At 34.4% G+C, this 17,796-nt stretch overlaps 1 protein-coding gene across 8 annotated transcripts in view; it reads left to right on the top strand.

Moving 5' to 3' along the window:
* Nucleotides 1-17,796, top strand: part of EXOC6B (exocyst complex component 6B) — a 618,440-nt gene that overhangs the window by 228,125 nt on the left and 372,519 nt on the right. The window lies entirely within an intron of this gene.

Raw genomic sequence — 17,796 nt, forward strand, 5'->3', positions numbered from 1 at the left:
CTTGCATTAGTGGATTATATTTGTTGGAACTGATGAACCAATACTGATATTAGTTTTAAAAATTGGGATATAATAGGGGCTCCTGGGTGGCTCAGTCAGTTGAGCGTCCGACTTCGCCTCAGGTCACGATCTCACAGTTGACTAGTTCAAGCCCTGCGTCGGGCTCTGTGCTGACTGCCCAGAGCCTGGAGCCTGCTTCCGATTCTGTGTCTCCCTCTCTCTTCTGCCTCTCCCCTGCTCATGCTCTGTCTCTCTCTCAAAAGTAAAGATAAACTTTATAAAAATTTTAAAAAATTGAGATATAATTGACATATAACATCGTATAAATTTGTGCTGTACATTTAAGCTGTGTTGATTGATATATTTACATGTAGCAGTATGATTACCACCATAACATCTCTATCATGTCACATAATTATCATTTCTTTTTTCTGGTGAGAACACTTAAGATGTAGTCTCCCAGCAGCTGTGAAGTTTATAATACAGTATTTTGGGCCCTAATCACTATGCTGTGCTCGAGCACTTCTTTCTCGACTGGTGGCAAATTTGTGCTCTTAAACAACATCTCCACAATTATTCTACTGCCCAGCCCCTGCTAACCACCATTCTACCCTCTGTTTTTATGAATTTGGTTTTTTTTAGATTCCACATATGGCATATCATACTGTATTTGTCTTTCTCTGCCCAACTTAACTTGCTTAGCATAATGCCCTCAGAGTCCATCCATGTTGTCACAAGTGGGAGGATTTATGAAAGGAAATGAAAACAGGATATCAAAAAGATATTTGCACTGTTATGGTTACTGCAGCATTATTTACAGTAGCCAAGATAGGAAAACAACCTAAGTGTCTGTCAGTGAATGACTGCATAAAGAAGATCTGGGAGGTGTGTGTGTGTGTATTAGTAGCTTTATATCTGTATGTGTAGAATGAAATATTATTCAGCTATGAGAAAGAAGGAAATCCTGCTATTTGTGACAATATATTATTATTATTCTTGTCATTTTGTGACAACATAATATATCGTTAACCAAAGTTAATCATTTACACTAGGGTTTATTCTTTATGTTGTAAAGTTCTGTAAGTTTTGAGAAGTGCATGATGTCATGTATTCATCATTGAAGTATCATACAGAATAATTTCACCAGGCTGAAAATCCCCTGTTCTTCACAACTGTTTACGCCTTCCCCCACCCTCAAATCTCTGTCAGCCAGTGATCTTTTTATTTCCTCATTAGTCTTGCTTTTTTCAAAATGTCATGTGGTTAGAATCATACAGTGTGTAGCCTTTCAGATTGGGGTTTTTTCACTTAGCAGTATGTATTTAAGGTTCTTCTCCTTTTTATGGCATGGTAGCTCATTTTTCTTAATTTTAGAACAATATTCCATTGTATGTATGTATGTACCACAGTTTGTTCTCCATTCTGCTATCTCGGTTGCTTCCAGCTTTTGAGAATTCGGAATATATAACTGCTATAATACATTTGTGTGCACATAGATTTTAAACTCATTTGGGTAAATACCTAGGAATGCACATGATGGTTCATGTGGTAAGGCTATATTTAGTTTTGTAGGAAACCACCAAACTGTCTTCCCAAGTAGCTATGCCATTTTGCATTCCCACCATCAATAAATGAGAGTTCCTGTTGCTCCACATCCTCACCAGCATTTGGTATCGGCAGTTGTTTTATTTGTTTTTAATTTTAGCCATAATAGATCTATACTGGTATCTAGTTGTTGTTTTAATTTGCAGCTCTCTAATAAGAGATGGTGTTGAGCATCTTTTCATATGCTCATTTGCCACGTGTACATCTCCTTTGGGGAGGTGTCTATTCAGAATTTTTGCTAATTTTTAAATTGGGTTTTGTTTTTTGTTATGTTTGTTATTTTCCCAAGTATATTTTGGATACCAATTCTTTTATCAGATAAGCGTTCTGCAAAGATTTTACCACAGTCTGTGGGCTGTCTTTTTATTTTCCTAATAGTGTCTTTCACAGAACAGATGTTTTTTAATTTCAGTGAATGAACTTCAACTTAAAAATTTTTCTTTCATGGATCATACATTTGGTATGGTTGCCCAAGATGTCTTCACCAAACCCAGAGTCACCTAGGTGTTCTCTAATGTTCTCCTCTGGTAGTTTACATTTTTGCATTCTACATTTAGGTCTATGATCCATTTTTAATTACTTTTTTTTTTGTGAGTGGTATTAACATCTATGTCTAGCTTTATTTTATTGTATGTGATGTCCAGTTCTAGCACCATTCATTGAAATGACTATCTTTTTTCCACTGAACTGCATTTGTTTTATTGTCAAAGATCAGCTGACTATATTGGTGTGAGTCTGTTTATGTACTCTGTGTTCTGTTCCCATTGATCTGTTTGTTCTTTTGCCAATACCACACTGTCTTAATGACTGTAGCTTTATACTAAGTCATGAAGTTGGATGCTATTAGTTCTCTGATACTTTTTGCCATCAGTATTATGTTGACTATTCTGTGTCTTTTTTTCTTCCATATAAACTTTAGAATTAGCTTATCAATATCTACAAAGTAACTTGCTGGGATTTTATTGGTATTGTGTTGAATCTATAGATCAAATTGGGAAGAACTGATATCTTAATATTGAGTCTTGTTATCAATCAACATGAGATTTTTCTCCATTTATTTAGATCTTCTTTGATTTTCATTGTAAGTTTGCAGTTATCTTCCTATAGATTTTGTACATATTTTGATAGATTTATACCTATGTATTTTATTTTTTAATTTTAATTTATTATTTATTTAGAGAGTCCACAAGTGGGGGAGGGGCACGTAGGGGGGGCAGGAGGAGAGAGAGAGCGAGAGATAATCTTAAGCAGGCTCCATGCTGAGCTCCATGGAGCATGGAGCCTGACTTGCGGCTCAATCTCATGACCATGAGATCGTGACCTGAGCTGAAGTCAAGAGTGGGATGCTTAACTGACTGAGCCACCTGGGCACCCCCCTAAGTATTTCTTTTGGGGGCTAATGCAATTAGTGTTATGTTATACGTTTCTAATTCTGATTGTTCATTGCAGGAGTTTAGTGAAACAGTTGACTTTTGTGTATTCACCTCCATCCTGTAATCTTTTCTGTAATCACTTACTAGTTCTAGGAGCTTTTTTTGTTGATTCTTTGGAAATTTCTATATAGATAATCATGTCATCTTTAAACAAAGACAGTTTTATTTCTTCATTCCCAATGTATACATGTAATTTCCTCTTTTTTGCCATATTACTTTAGCTAGGGCTTCTGATGTGATGTTGAATTGCAGTGGTGGAGCGCACATGTTACCCTCTTCCTGATCTTAGGAGGAAAGCATGTAGTTTCGCACCATTAAGGATGATTTGCTTAAGATTTTTTTATAGGTATTCTTCATCAAGTTTAGGAAATACATAATTAAGTAACACCCTTTTTTATTCCTGATAATTTTCTTTGTTCTGAAGTCTGCTTTGTGTGAAAAGGATGTATAGTTAAGTTCGTCTTTCTTTGGATTAGTGTTAGCATGGGGTAGCTTTCTTCATCCCTTTACTTTTTCAAATCTATCTGTGACTTTATATTTGAAATAGGTTTCTTGTGGGGAACAGATAATTGGGTCTTGTTTTGTTTTTTTTTTTTTAATCAACTTTCAGTTGCTTCTAATTGTTGTATTTAGACCATTCACATTTAAAGTGATTATTGCTATAGATGGATTAATATATATCATATTTGTAATTTTCTTATTCACTGCATTTATTTGTGTTTTATCTTCTCTTTTTCTGCCATGTCTGGTTTTAATTGAGTGTTTTATGATTTGATTTTCTTTCCTCTCAACAACTGATTATGCTTTATTGAAGTTTTCTTATACTGGTTGCTTTAGCATTCGCAACATACTTTTATAATTAATCTAAGTCCACTTTTAAATAATGCTGTACCACCTCACAGGTAGAATAGATATAACAGAGAATTCCCAATTCCTCCTTCTGGTCCCTTATGTCATTACTGTTATATATTTCCCTTATCCATCAACTGTTACAACTGAATGCATTTAGCTTATTATTATTAAAATTTGTAAATTTTTTTCATTGAACTGAAATTCAGATAACATAAAATTGACTATTTTAAAGTGAACATTTTAGTGGCATTTAGTACGTTTTTGTTGTTGGTTTAAAAAAAATGTTTGAAGATAATTTGGTAATTACATAAGAGTTGTAAAAATAGTGTAGAGATTTCCCATATACCTTTACCAGTCTTCCTCTTAGTATCTTTCATAACTGTAGAACACTAACATTTACTAAAATTAAGAAATTAACTTGATACAGATCTATTAACTACTGTACTGAACTTATTTGAATTTCACCAGTTTTGCCACTAATATCCTTTCTTTGTTCCAGGATCCAATCTAGGATCCCTTGTTGCGTTAAGTTTCTCTGTCTCATTATTATTATTTAATCTGTGACTTTTCCTCAGTCTTTTCTTTCTTTTATGACCTTCATATTGATCAGTTATGTTGTAGACTACCCCTAAGTTTGGGTTTGTCTGATTTTTTTTTTTTTTTAAGATTAGATTGATGTTGTACATTATTAGGATGAATACCAAAGAGGTAATATGTCTTCAGTGGATCATTTTGGGGGTTACATGATACTGATATTTATTACTAACTTTGATTGGTTTGTTAATAGGATGTTTGCCAAGGTTCTCCACTGTAAAGTTACTTATTTTCCCTTGTAATTAGTAAGTGTGAGTTGGCCATAAATGTCTATTGTGTTGTATTTATCTACATGTCTATCTTTATACCAATATATACCATTCTGTCTTACCATTGTAGTTTTATAAGACATTCTGAAATCAGGTTGTGTAGACTATGTACACTTATTTTTCTTCTGCAAAATTATTTTGGCTATTTTATATCCTTTGCATCTCTATAAATTTTCAAATCGGCCTGTCAGTGATTGGGAGTTTTATTGCATTTATAGATCGACTTGGGGAGAAGTAACATCTTAACGATAATAAGTCTTATCCAGGGGAATTATGTACCTCTCCATTTATTTTAGTCTTTGTTGGTTTTTTGTCAGCAATACTTGCCATTTTTTACTGTACAGGTATTATACACTATTGGTTGTTCAGTTGTTTACCATTAAGTCTGATGTTATACACTTAATCCAAGTAGAAATCCTTTAATTTGAGGAGGTTTCCTTCTATTTGTAGGTTGCTGAAAGTTTTCGCTTGAAAGGGTATTACAAGTTTTCACTTTTTTTTTTAATGTTTGTTTTTGAGAGAGAGAGAGACACACACAGAGTGTGAGTAGGGGAGGGGCAGAGAGAGAGAGAGAGAAGAGAGGGGCAGAGAGAGGGGAAGACACTGAATCTGAAATGGTCTCTAGGCTCTGAGCTGTCAGCACAGAACCTGACATGGGCTCGAACTCTGGAATGGTGAGATCATGACCTAGGCCGAAGTTGGACACTTAACCGACTAAGCCACCCAGGCGCCCCAGGTATTACAAGTTTTCAGTTGTTCTTTTGTGCATCTCTTGAGGTGATCATTGGTTTTTCATTTTATATATTTTATTTATGTATAGTGAATTACATGGTTAATTTTTTATTTTTTAAGTTTATTTATTTTTGAGAGAGAAAGAGGGAGACAGAGGATCTGAAGCCAGCTCTGCTCTGACAGCAGAGAGCCTGATGCAGGGCTTGAACCCATGAACTCTGAGATCATGACCTGAGCCAAAGTCGGATGTTTAACTGACTGAGCTACTCAGGTACCCATTTGTGGTTGATTTTTTAATGTGAACCTGTGTTGTACTGCAGTATAATAAAATGTACATATTTGATCTTCATCCTTGGTTCCTGGCAAAGAGCTGCTAAAATCCTTGGAATTTTTTGAGTTATAGGAGTGAGAGGAGCATCTTTTGTTATTCATAACTAACTTCTTTCAATCATAACTGAGTTTATGCTAATGAGATTACTCTATGTGGGTCCTTATTTAGCTCCTAGATGGATGCTGGTCACCAGGGGAGCCAACCTTGTGATTAAAGGGCTGCAACTTTTTTTCTTTCTTTTTTCTTTACATTTTTTTTTTTAACATTTATTCATTTTTGAGAGACAGAGACAAGAGTGTGGGTGGAGGAGGGTCAGAGAGAGAGTGAGACACAGAATCCAAAGCAAGCTCCAGGCTCCATGCTGTCAGCACAGAGCCCAATGCAGGGCTCAAACTCGGGAACCATGAGATCCTGACCTGAGCCAAAGTTGAATGCTTAACCGATTGAGCACTCAGGCCCCCCAGGAGCCCCAAGAGTTGCAATTTTCAACCCTACTCCTTTACTTTTGGGAAGGGGAAAGGAGGGAGGGACTAGAGATCACGTAAATCATCAGTGTCCAATGATTTAATCAACTGCGCCTATAAAAGTCTGTGAGCCATGGGATTTGGAAAGCTTCCAAGTTGGTGAACACATCAAGGTGCTGGGAAGGTGCTATACCAGGACAAGGCATGGAATCTCTGGACACCAGTTCTCCTTCTGACTCCACTCCCTTATTTTACCTTATACATCTCTTTCATTTGGCTGTTCCTGAGTTTTATCCTTTATTATAAACTGGTATTAGTAAGTAAAGCACCTTCTTGAGTTCTATGAGCCACTCTAGCAAAATTTTGAACTTCTGAAAAGGGCATAGGAACTTTTCTAATTTATAGCCAAATTGGACAGAGGGGTGGGTACCTTGGCACCCAATATTTGTGGCTGGTGTCTGAAGTGATGGCAAAATTTTGGGGCTGAGACCATACACCTGTGGAGTCTAACACTAACTCTGGGTAATGTCAGAATTGAATTGAATGGTAGGACACCCAGTTGGTTTGGGTGGAAAAACCTGCACATTTGTGCATACAACAGATGTGTTGTATGTAAAAAAGATCTTAGCCCCAGATTGCATTCCTAAGATGAACCCCATCTTGTCATGAAGTATTAGCAACACACATACCCACACATACATTTCTACAGTTTGATTAGTTTAGTTTTTAGTTTGCTAAGAGTATTACATATGTTTATGTGTCTATTTTTACAAGGGATATAGGTCGTTTCCTTGTATAGTTTTTTTTTTTTTTTTTTTTTTAAATATCAGAGTGATCCTGGCCTCTTTTTTAAAAATTAATTAATTATTTTAAAATTTACATCAAAGTTAGTTAGCATGTAGTACATCAATGATTTCAGGAGTAGATTCCTTAATGCCCCTTACCCATTTAGCCCATCCCCCCCCCACAACCCCTCCAGCAACCCTCTGTTTGTTCTCTATATTTAAGAGTATCTTGTGTTTTGTCCCACTCCCTGTTTTTATATTATTTTTGCCTCCCTTCCCTTATGTTCCTCTGTTTTATATCTTAAAGTCCTCATATGAGTGAAGTCATATGATATTTGTCTTTCTCTGACTAATGTCACTTAGCATAATACCCTCTAGCTCCATCCACGTAGTTGAAAATGGCAAGATTTCATTCTTTTTGATTGCCGAGCAATACTCCATTGTGTATTTATATACCACATCTTCTTTATCTACTCATCTGTTGATGGACATTTGGGCTCTTTCCATACTTTGGCCATTGTTGATAGCATTGCTATAAATATTGGGGTGCACATACCCCTTTGAAACAGCACACCTGTATCCCTTGGATAGATACCTAGTAGTACAATTGCTGGGTCATAGGGTAGTTCTATTTTTAACTTTTTGAGGAATCTCCATACTGTTTTCCACAGTGGCTGCACCAGTTTGGATACTGACCTCTTAAAATGAGTTTGGATATGTTCTTTTCTCTTCTATTTTCTGGAAGCATTGTGTGGAATAATTTTTATATATTTTAAAAATATGTATTTATTCCTTAAGTGTTTGATTGAATTTACTAGTGAATCATCTATGCTATTCAGATTATCTATTTATTCTTGCCCTTTAGTAGTTTATGTATTTCAAGGAATTTGTCTCTTTCACCTAAATTGTTGAATATGCAGATATACAGTTGTTAACAATATTCCCTAATCTTTTGAATGTATGTTGGGTCTGTAGTGATGTCCTAATTTTGAATCTTTGAAGTCCATATCTAATAATTATGAATTTTAGATCTCTGATGTATTTCCTTCACCTCCTCTTTCCCCCACTGGTTTCTGTGCATGTTGTCTTATCTCCTTTTGTGTTTGGTTACTTTTGGTTGTTGCTAGGTACTGTAATTTCAAAATTGTAGAAACAGTTTAAGTCTAGAATGATGGTATTCTTCCTTGGAAAAGAATTGTGCTTGCTATTATGAGATACTAGTAGACAGGATTATTCTAGGGGACTTTGGGATCACTTTGATCCAATTTAATGCATGCTATGAATCTCTATAAGGGTCTGTATGATTCCTGGTTTACATGTGTCACAGGGTGCAACTATTCAGCGTTCCAACCCACAACGAATGGTTCACCAAAGTCTTTCCTTCCTGATGGAACTCAACTCTTATTCTGTTTTCTAATCCTTTGGCATTGAAAAAGGTGCTATTTAGTCAGTCTGTTACCCTTTTAGTATTGGCAAATGCCCTCAAAGGAAGAATAGCTTCAAATATTGCTATTTCTTACCCATGTCACTTCCCTTTCCTGCATTCTGGCCTAATAAGTTTCTACAATCTTGTTAGCTCTCTTGAAGCCTTTGAGCAGATGGCTTTTATATTTTATTCTGCTTTTCTTGTCTAAATTATTTAGTTCAATGTTGCCTGAAGAGAATATTCCTTTATAGTTATTTATATCCACATCTGTTTTATAAAATTTTGATCAAATTGTATATGTAAATTATATCTTAACTTTTTTAACTTAACATAATATTAATAGCTACTTCTTAGTGTAAATAAATATTCTTGAAAGTCATCGTTATTAATAAATTGAATAATATTTCTTCACATTATGTTGTATAATTTTCTATTCTTTTTTCTGGTTTAATTCCATATTACTAGACATTTACATTTCTTCTTTGTATTTCCTACATAATGATATTTCTAGAGTCAAAATTATTTGCAGACCCTCTACTTTACACATTTTATAAATGTAAACTTGATCATTTTTACTGAACTAGATGCCTGCTGTGATAACAAAATTGAATTTTATTATGAGGATGCATAGAAACCTTTAATATCTTGAGAAACACCTGGCTTTTAAGTTAAAACTGGAAACAGAAGCTTGTGTTAGTGTATAGTTTTACACCTAGCAATAAGAGAACACATGTCCATCTGATCTTAGGAAGATTTTATAAGTTTCAAATGGGTCTTTGGCCCTGAGCCATTTTTGCTGTCATTTTTTATTAACTTTGTTCTCTTTTTCTTCTTATAGAAAGCCTGCTTTTTATAATATTGTTTAAAAAAATATGATTCCATTCAAAAGGATATTGTAAAATGGTGTCTTAAAATCGTGTGTCTCAGTCCATTAAATAGACTCATAAAACATCACAACACAAAATATGCAGTAACTAGTCTGAACCACAGAGTTAGCCTTAACTCACTTCTAGTTCTGTGTCATAGTAAATCAGCTTGTAATGATCATCACAAGACAACAAATTAATTTTTCTTTTTGAAACGATCATCCCTAGCTTCTTTTGTGGATAAGAGTGAGGCATTTAAAATCACATTTGTAAATAGATATTCCTGATTGGAACTGAGATTAAATCTTATAGCTTAGTACTCAGTTTTTGTGTAACATTTATTATAGCCTTTTTATTTGTTTTTGTACAATAGTTCATATTTGTAGTGATGGTCTTTCATAGATTGGTTAAATTGTAATTATTGTTTTTTTTTTCCTGTGGCATTTTTGAAGGAAGTAAAGACATGCTCTTTCTATTCTATAACACTCTTCTGTCTACTATGGTTCATCAAAGGTCAGTTTTGTGGGAATTTGGTTCAGTTTTTTATTATGAACTGGATAGTGGTTGTTATGTTGTCTTTTATAGGTTGATTAAACTGCAATTATGTTGTTCCTATGGCACTTCTTTTTTTTTTCTTTTCTTTCTTTTTTTTTTTTTTTAAGTTTATTTATTTTTTGAGAGAGAGAGAGGAGGAGCAGAGGGAGGGAGAGAATCCCAAGCAGGCTCTGTACTGCCAGTGCAGAGCCCGAAGTAGGGCTCGAACTCACAAACCCTGAGATCATGACCTGAGCTGAAACCGAGTCAGATGCTTAACCAGTTGAGCCACCCAGGCACCCTCCTATGGCACTTCTCATAGGAGTGGGTAGTTAGAGATATGCTTTCCCTGTTCTGATACTCTTCTTATCCCTCTGGTGTGGTTCATGAAAAACATATCTTCTGTGTTGATAGGAAGCTAATGATAAAGCAAGAAAACATTAGATTATGGAAGGAAAAAAGAAACTGTCATTTTTCAAAAATTTATCCTGGGCCAATTATAGTGCTAGGCACTCTCACATAAAAGAGGAGAATGATTTGCTTAGAACTTTAATGCTTCTCAAGGTGAAAATTTCTCAAGGTGGTTGAAGTTAAGCTTTGGAAATCTTAAATATTTTAATTTTTTCTTTGTTATTTTTGCTATTTCCAGAGGATGTGAAACAAGCACAACATAGTAACACATGCTTTTTATGTAAATACTCGTATTTTTAATAGATTGGGTGTTCTGATAGCTTTTCTTCAGGCACTCTGTGTTAGAATGTGGACATAAGCTTAGTGTTTTCATAACTTTTCCATTTATATTTATAAACAACAATGTTATCCATATTATCTTTCCAGATATGCTTTGTTGTCAATAGTTTATACATTGTATGAATTTTACTAGGACCATAACCAAGTTTTTCCTTGTATGGAGATTTTCTTTGTGGGAAATTGTCTTCTGTACATTTTGGATTCCCCATTCTTGGTCTCATTAGCACTCTCCATAGTCAATGACTTACATCCAGTAACTTTACTGCAGTCCTAAGATCATGCCCCAAAGTCAAGGTAATTTACAGGATAGGAAAAGCATACCCTGGCTTTCCTAGTTAAACCACACTAAAGGTACTGGTTTCTCCTGCTAAAAATTGGCTTCCTTCATCAGTCTCCCCTCTTTAGAGGGCAGTTTGGAGTATTGCCCTTCACTTTGATGTGGTCTTTAAATTTCTTCTCTCTTCATTGGACTTCTTACAGAAGCCTTTATTTGAAACAGAATGTTTAAATTCAGCTGTGGCTTTCTAACACATCATTTTTTTTTTTCATTCACTACCATGTCAAGTAAGTTATGTTGGATCTGTTATATTATTTTTTCGGTACAAAAACATAAGGAAAAGATAGTAAGATAGACATGGGGGAGTAATTGTAGTGACTCAGTGTACATATAGTAACTTGTTTTTAGATTTCTCTTAATTCTGCTAGGGGAAAATCAAATTTTAGGCAGTTAATATGTCTCAGTGATCACTTGGGTACAAAGAAATTACAAATATACATTTGATATCCTGCTCCTTTGCAAAATTTAAAACTTATTCTATTGACAAAAAATTACTTTTCTTTTTCTGGACCATATGCTTAGTGTTTTTTCAACATTCAATATACTACTGAATATTTTCCATCTTGATAACGTTTAAGAAACTCAGAGCACTTTGTAACACTTTATTGAAGAAGATGGAAGAAGGAAAAGCAATTTGTTGTTTACATAGCACTAAAGTTATTATTTCCAGTCAAATTGTATGGATTTTAATTATTATAGGAATTGTAACTTTGTATCATCTGTCTAGTCAGAGTTATGGTACTTAAAAAATCAATTTTTTTTTAAAATTTTCAACATCTGATGAAAATTTATTCTATATTTTAAAACTGAGTTTATGTTGTTTCATGTGTTTAAATAATACATGTATAAATTTTAATGCTCGAATTGTCTTTAGCAATTCAAAATATTTGTTTTCAGCAAACAAACTAAAATTATACAAGGTTGTACAACTTACTAGTAGCAATTAAGACTACAAGTTTCATCTCATGATTCAGTGTCCAGTGTTTTTTCTTCTTAGCTCACACTGCTTTGTTGTTTTGTCACAGCCATTGCTTTAATATTAACTTCCTTGGGAAGAAGTCTGTCAGGAAAAAAGTCTTTCTGACAGACAGTTCCAAACTGAGCCCAGTTGGATTCTTTTTCTTATGGTAGGTATTACAAGGGAGAAAGCCTAACAGTACATTTGAGAAGAATTATACTGGATTGAAATCTTCAATACAATGTTGTTATTTTCGGAAGCATTTGCCCTTTGGGATCTATTAGTAGTGATACCTGGTTGTCATCTTCCTTGTCATTGTCTTCTCCTCCCCGTTCCTCTCCGCCTCCTCCTCTGTCCCCTTGTCCTCTTCTTTTCCTCCTTCTCCTTCTCCCCGCTCCTCTTCCTCCTCCTCCCCGTCCTCTCAAACCAATATAATCATCAGAGTTTGGAAGGAATGAGGAAATACATTAATAATGTAATAATATTTGCCTTGGGTAAAGTAACTTGTTTCTGAGATTTTGGAAAGACGGGAATCTCCTCTGCATCTGAGATTCTTGAGACCCTGGCTTTTATTAGGAATGCACTACAGAATTTAAAGGTCTGGGCAAAAGGCAAGCCTTACCTGGTTTCCTAGAAGGAAGATAATGGATAAATAAAGATCGATATATTAGAACTTTTATTTTGCTGAAAGGGTGAAATCAATAATTTATGTGATTATGGAATAATTCTTGTTGTTCAGGAATAGACCCCAAGATGCTATTGATTTTACTTTCTATTACTCCAGTTCTTTGTTGTGTCTTTCTGGTTTTGTTGTTGTTGTTGCTGTTATTTGTTTTTTTTTTTTTTCCTCAACTGCTTTTGATTGTAAATCTTGTAAATGGAATAGAAAAAAGAAGTTATTTCTCTTTGAGTTTGTTTTGTAAAGCAGAAATGGAAGGGACCCAAAGAATAATAGCTCATTATCTAGTTTGGTGATTGATACACTATGACTGTGCTGTCCAGTAATACTTTTATTATAGATTTACTTTTGAGGTGCCATTTGGATTCTGTTGACTGAGGGAAATGACTTAAAACCTTTGTGAATTGTTCAGCTGACCACAGAGTGTGTGTAGTTGGTGGATATATGCCTACTCTCTTTCTTCCCCCTAATTTTATCAGTTGTCTTCTGAAAAAGAATATGGCTTGGATAGTAGTTTAGTAAGATGTTCTGATGTTCTTTAGGTAATTTTATTGTTCATTACAATGAAAACTTAGCTAAATTAGGATATTAAATTGGGATCTTTGTTGATACTGTAGTTATAGTTGAGACTACTGGTTTGAGTGAAATATTGACTGAACTGTTTTAATTATAACATTTTCTGGCTCTTTTTGGGTGGGATTGGGTGGTCCTTGAGTGAAGCCTTGCTTATATAGGCCTTATCTTTTCTGGAAGAGTAGGTTAAAACATAAAATATTAAGCACTTAGGGGAATACTACTCTGAGAGTAGTAATCAATAACCCTTGATTATTTTTCCTCCCAGTTTTACCTTTCCTTTGGGTATTTTGGGGTCATTTTCACCACCACCTAAAGATGACAATGATAAAAGATGTAAAACTCAAACTAATCTGTGGTAAAAAATTGTAGACAAGAGTTGATGCTATTGTCAGAAATAATAAAGATTATATTGAAATTTAGTTCATTCATGAACCAGCCTATCTTAGAACCATGCATAAATGATTCTGTGCATGAATGATCTCTTAATGTGTTAGACATTAAGCATAAGCTACCATAATGCTCCTGTCTTTAGTAGTTGGCATTCATTTTGTATCTTAAAATGACTAAGAAATTCTTGAAATGTGATCAACATGGCTGACATTGTCCTTCTAGATATTAGAATGTAATGTTTATAATAGTTTAAATTCTGTGAGAGCTCAGGATTAAAGGGTTGACCCTATGTAGTTGTCTGTCTTTTCTTAGCCTGTACCAACACTAAATAAATAAGCTGTAAGGTCTGAAACACAAATGATACTTATAAAGGAGACTCTTCTTGATTACTCTGTATTTAAAAAGCAACCTTTCTTCCCTTCTTTTATATTTGCTCAACAATTTGCCATTTCTGATGCCATTAATTAATTAATTCATTCATTTCTGAGGATTTGAGTTTCCATCTGGAACCATTTCCCTTCAGCTAAAGAACTTCCTTTAGCATTTTTTATAGTGCAGATGTGCTGGTCTTAAATTCCCTTAGTTTTCTTTTATCTGAAATGTTTTTCTTTTACTTTCATTCCTGTATTAGTTTCCTAGCACTGCCATAACAAAGTACCACAAATTGAGTGGCTTAAAATAAATTTACCATGTCACAGTTCTGGAGGCTAGAAGTTCAAAATCCAAGTGTCATCTAGGCCATGCTTCCTATGATACCACTAGGGGAGAATCCTCCTTTGCCTTTTCCTGCTGATTTGCCAGCACTCTTGGCTTTCCTTAACACTTGCAGTTGTAGCACCTCAATCTCTGGCTTCCTCATCACCTGATATTGTTTTCTATGTCTTCTGTCTCTGTCTTGTCCTCTTCTTAGGAGGACACTAGTCATATTGCCTTAAAGGCCCACCTTGATGCAGTATGACTTCATCTTCAATACATCTGCATTGACCCTATTTCAAATAAGGTCACATTATGAGATGCCAGGGTTTCGGACTTCAATATATCTGTCTAGAAGGTGCAATTCATCATGTAATTCCTGAAGGATATTTGTTACATGTAGAATTTGGGTTGATTACATTTTTTCATTTCATTTTCTTTTCTTTGACTTGCTGGCCCCTGTAGTTCTCCTGAGAGATAATAGTCATTTATCATGTATTGTTTCTCCACCATATATAATGTAGAGTTTTTTCTTAAGGCTTTCAGATTTTTCTCTTGATCTCTGATTTTCAGTGTTTTGACTCTGATGTGCATAAGCATGGTTTCTTTGCATTTATCTATGTTAGGATTCACTGAATTTCTTAACTCTGTTACTTTATGTTGTTTATCAAATGTAGGAAATTTTCATCTATTATTTTTTCCAATATTTTTTACAAAATATTTTATTTCTCCTCTTTTTCAGGACTCTAGTTCTACTTACATTAGACCTTTTGCAGTATTATTCCCCATGTTCCTCTGGTTCTGGTTTGGTGTTTGTTTAATTTTTCATTTCTTTCCTTTATTTTCTGCTTGGATAATTTTTTTTCATCTGTCTTCAAGTTCACTGACTTTTTCTTTTGTTATCTCTATTTGGTTTATAAGCCCATTAAATGATAAATTATTTCAGACATTGTATTTTTTAGTTCTAGAATTTCCCTTTGGCTCTTTTACATAGTTTCTATTTCTTGGCTGAGATTTACTATATTTTCTTTTTTTTTTTTTAAATATTGTTTTGATAGAGAGAGAGAGTGTGAGTGTGCATGTGTGAACAAGTGGGGGAGGGAAAGAGAGAGAGAAAGAGAGAGGATCCCAAGCAGGCTCAGTGCTGTCAGCACAGAGTCTGACAGGGGGCTCGATCCCAACAACTGTGAGATCATGACCTGAGCCAAAATCAAGAGTTGGTGGCTTAACCAACTGAGCCACCCAGGTGCCCCAAGATTCACTGTATTTTATTCATTGTGAGCATATTTTTCTTTATCTCCTTAAGTGTAGTTATAATAACTGTTTAAAAATTCATCCAGTGAATGAATTGAATGAAAATGATAAAAAGGACATAATACATCTTTGGAAGAATGAAAGTAAGGAGGTATACCCAACATTGGAGTACCTGAATATATTAAGCAAATACTAACAGATCTGAAGGGAGAAATAGACAACAGTACAATAATAGCAGGGGGACTTCTGTAACTCATTTTCAACAACAGATAGGGCAGTGGGACAGAAAATCAATAAGGAAGCATTGCACTTACACTATATCTTAGACCAAATAAATTTAACAAACATATACAAATTATTCCAACCAACAGCAGCAGAATACACATTCTCCTCAAGCATACATGGAACATTCTCCAGGATAGATTATATATTAGGTCACAAAACAAGCCTTAGCAAATGTAAGAAGATCGAAGTCATATCAAGTATGTTTTCCAACCACAAAGGTAAAAAACTAGAAGTCAATAATAGGATGAAAACTAGAATATTAATAAATGTGTGGAAATTAACCAACAGACTCCTGAACAACCAGTGGGTCAAAGAAGAAATCAAAAGGGAAATCAAAAAATATCTTTAAAGAAACAAAAATGGGAATACAACATACCAAAACTCGTGGGATGTACCAAAAGCAGTTCTTTGAGGTAAGTTTATGGCAGTTAATATAAAGATGACAAACAAACAGCCTGACTTTACACCTTAAGGAACTAGGGGGGAAAAAGGCCAAACTAAACCTAAAGTTAAGAGAAGGAAAGAAATAACAAATATCAAAGCAGAAATAAATGAAAGACCAGAAAATCAATATAAAATATCAATGAAACTAAGACAGCTTTTTTTTTTTTTTTTAAAGATAAACAAAATTGATACACCTTAAGCTAGACTCTAAGAAAACAATACAGGAGTCAACATCAGAAATGAAGGAGGGGACATTACAACTGACACCACAGAAATACTAAGGATCATAAGAAATCAGTAATTGCAAACAAATTGGATAACCTAGAAGAAACAGATAAATTTATAGGAACATACAACTTACCATGGCTGAATCGGGAAGAAATAAAAAATTTGAATAGACCAGTAATAAATGAGATTGAAATAGTAATCAAAAACCTCCCAACAAAGAAAAGTCTAAGACCAAATGGTTTCACTGGTGAATTCCACCAAACATCTAAAGAAGAATTAATGCTAATCCTTCTTAAAGTCTTCCAAATATTTGAAGAGGAGGGAACACTCCCAAACTCATTTTATGGGGCCAGCATTACCCAGGTAAGGGCACTAGAAGAAAAGGGAACTACAGATGAATATACATATAGATGCAAAAACTGTCAAGAAAATACTAGCAAACAAATTCATCAGCACATTAAAGGGATCATACCATGATCAAGTATGATTTGTCCCTAGGATGCATGGATGGTTCAGCATATTCAAATCAATAAGGGCGATACATCACATTAATAGAATGAAAGGTAAAAATCATATGATCATCTAAATAGATGCAGAAAAAAAGCACTTGACAAAATGAAACATCATTTCATCATAAAACTCTCCACAAATCGGATATAGAAGAAATGTACCTCAGTATAATAAAGGCCACATATGACAAACCCATAGCTAACAGCATACTCGACAGTAAAGGTTGAAAACTTTCTTGCTAAGATCAAGAAGAAGACAAGGGTGCTCACTCTCAATACTTCTGTTTAATATAGTACTGGAAATCCTAGCCAGAGAAGTTAGTCAAGAAAAATAAATAACAGTCGTCCAAATTAAAAAGCAGTAAAATTGTCTCTGTTTACAGGTGATATGATCTTATATGTAGAAAATCTTTATATGTTCCACCAAAAAACCATCAAAACTAATAAATTCAGTACAGTTTTAGGATACAATATCAATACTCCAAAATCAGTTTCATTTCTGTACACTAACCATAAACTATCTTTGAAAGAAATAAAGCAATTTTATTTATGGCAGCATCAAGCATCATAAAATACTTAGGAATAAATGTAACCATGGAGATGAAAGAGGTGAAATATCTATACTGGAAATTACAAGACATTGATGAAAGAAATTGAAGAAGACACAAATAAAGACACATCCCATGTTTACTGATTGGAGGAATTAATATTGTTAAAAAGACTTTAGTACCCAAAGTGATCTGCAGATTCAGTGCAGTTCCTATCAAAAGTCTAATGACATTTTCCAAAGAAATAGTTTAAA

The sequence above is a fragment of the Puma concolor genome, chromosome A3 (genome assembly GCF_028749965.1).
Source record: "Puma concolor isolate L17-30 chromosome A3, mPumCon1.1.hap2, whole genome shotgun sequence".
Lineage (NCBI taxonomy): Eukaryota > Metazoa > Chordata > Mammalia > Carnivora > Felidae > Puma > Puma concolor.